The 2,310-nt window shown below is 41.9% G+C and overlaps 1 long non-coding RNA gene across 1 annotated transcript; it reads right to left on the bottom strand.

Moving 5' to 3' along the window:
- Positions 1-50: 50 nt before the first annotated feature.
- On the bottom strand, positions 51-2,310 carry LOC112142031. The gene is made up of 3 exons (XR_002918510.2): positions 2,287-2,310; positions 459-598; positions 51-374 (listed from the first exon to the last, which is right to left on the bottom strand). It is a non-coding gene; the product is annotated as an uncharacterized LOC112142031 (long non-coding RNA).

Raw genomic sequence — 2,310 nt, 5'->3', positions numbered from 1 at the left:
AGGGGCTGCTGATAAGAGCCCAGGTTTTTAGAGGATTAGTCTTAAAAGCATGAACGGATCAAAATACCGCTCTGGGGTTCTTCATCGAGAGGAATGAACAGTAAAATGCATTTAAAACCTCAAAAAGTGTGTTTTTCATGGTAAGGCCCCTTTACAAATAATGACACTATGTTTACAAACTAAATTTCTACAAATTATATTTACTGTACTTCTTCTCCGTGGTGAACTGACAATGACTACATGCTTCCGTTTGCCTGCCACCGTTGAAATCTGTCTCAGTCTGGTAAATGTAATGCAAGAGAACTTAAAAATATCATTGGTCCACTTACCGTTCCTGCTCCATGGCTTGAAGAAACTTTGCATTTGTTTCCTGCCTGCACAGATCCACAGAATCAGACATGTATACAGTGAATGAGCAGCAGCTGCTCTTCACACAGATCCATCTCTGCAGGTACTACCTGTTGTTGTCCATCAGCAGGGTGCTGATCCGACCGGTGATGGTGTTCTCCGCTTGACGAACCCTCTCCAGCAGCATCAGCCTCTCAGCATCCTGCGTCCGTTGCTGCTCGTTGAAGCCCAGTTCATCCCGCTCCTGTTGCTACAAACAGAGTGGAACTAAGTCATTTTGATATTACTAATACTGAAAGAGTAGAAACACCATTTTCATATTTTTACCTCCAAAGTTAGGACTATAAAGGTGCATTCACACTGAAAGTGATTCAGGCGACAAATCCTCATGCCCCGCCCCTCTTTTGTCGCGACAAAGTCACTGCTAGTCGCCTCTCAAAAAATGAGTACCAGAGCTTGACGCCACACCCGCATGTGGGAGGAGCTACCAGCTAATGTTTTTAGGATGATCGCTATAAGGAACGCTGTCTGTGGAAATCTCACTCAGAATGTATGAAGACACAAAATCAGGTTTATTTATTGTGGAGAGTTATACAAAAACATCAGTATTCATGTCTCCATGTTTGGGTTTATATGGTTATTATTAAAAGATTTTCCTGGTACAGGAGGCTGTGTCTGTATGACAGCCGCTTCCACTGTGTTTCTGTGTCTCTGTGGCTGAGCTTGAAGGCTCATGGTCTCGTATTAACCCGAGGGGGAAAAAATTAATTAGGAGACCTTTTTCTTTGATGTCTCGATGAAGCCCGAGCCGGCAGCCTTCGCTCTCTGTCTGCCGGTATATCGAGAGATTGTGATCCGCCGCTGCAGTGAAAGCCACTGAAAACGTCACGTGCCCAAAGCTGAGTTCCTGATTAGCAGATGCGACACAGCGGCCGGTCAAACTTCAGATATGTACATTTTGGCGGCAGCACCCCCCGATTCAAGCCTCACTTGTAAAATCGAGCTGCTTGCAGACCTTCGCACTGCGTCCGTCTACAGCATTAAGTTTCCACCACATGTCTCCCACTATCATATATCAAACTCCACACACGTAAGGAGCGCTCCATGAGCGCAGGACAGTCTCCACGCTCGCTCCTCTACTCCTGCACACTCGGCAAACGTTTCTCTGCACTCGTGGGAGTATTCCTACACTCCTGTGACCTCTCCTGCTCGCCTGGGAAAGTATTCTTACGCTCCTAAAACTAGTTCTGCCTCCTTGTGGAGCTTCTCCTGCTCGCCAGTGTGAAACTTAGCATTGAAACGAAAAAAAAGAAAAAAACGGAAATACCCGCATATCATTGTTTTTTCAAATTAAAACTAAAAATGAAGAGGGAAAAAGGACTACTTCATTTATTTATTTATCCATTTCTAACTTACTGCAGAAAAACGAATCATTTTTGATGCTCCCGTTTTAAAAAAATCAAAAATGAAGAAAACACGCAATGAACATTTAAATTCATTATATAAGAAAAGTGTTGGATCACGGGGAAAACACAAAAGAGGAACTCTTAGAAAATGAATTCTGTTTGCTTCATTTTCAATTTTTTTTTTTAATGGGAACAATTATTTGTACAATTGTAGAATTAGTGAAGTTTAAAAATTGATAAATGAATAAAGCGGTCCTTTTTACCTATTTTCATTTTTAATTTAAAAAACCAATGATTCACTGGGATTTCCAGAACTAGCTTTAGGAGCGTAAGAATACTCCCACGAGTGCAGAGAAGAGGCTTCACCAATCAGGTTCGGTGTGAATGCACCTGCAGAAAGATTTTACAATTACAATTTGGTCTTTCACACACTTTGAGTGTGCTCAGGACAAAATGATGTCAACTAATTTAAAAATATAGTTGATCTGACCCATCAAGCTTATTAAAAGTTATAAACTGATAAGAGCTCTACCTGCCGGACTGAGTTCAGGATGTT

The sequence above is a fragment of the Oryzias melastigma genome, unplaced genomic scaffold, assembly GCF_002922805.2.
Source record: "Oryzias melastigma strain HK-1 unplaced genomic scaffold, ASM292280v2 sc03395, whole genome shotgun sequence".
In the NCBI taxonomy this organism is placed as follows: Eukaryota; Metazoa; Chordata; class Actinopteri; order Beloniformes; family Adrianichthyidae; genus Oryzias; species Oryzias melastigma.
Note: the sequence above shows the minus strand (reverse complement) of the source record. Positions and strands in the feature narration are given on the sequence as shown.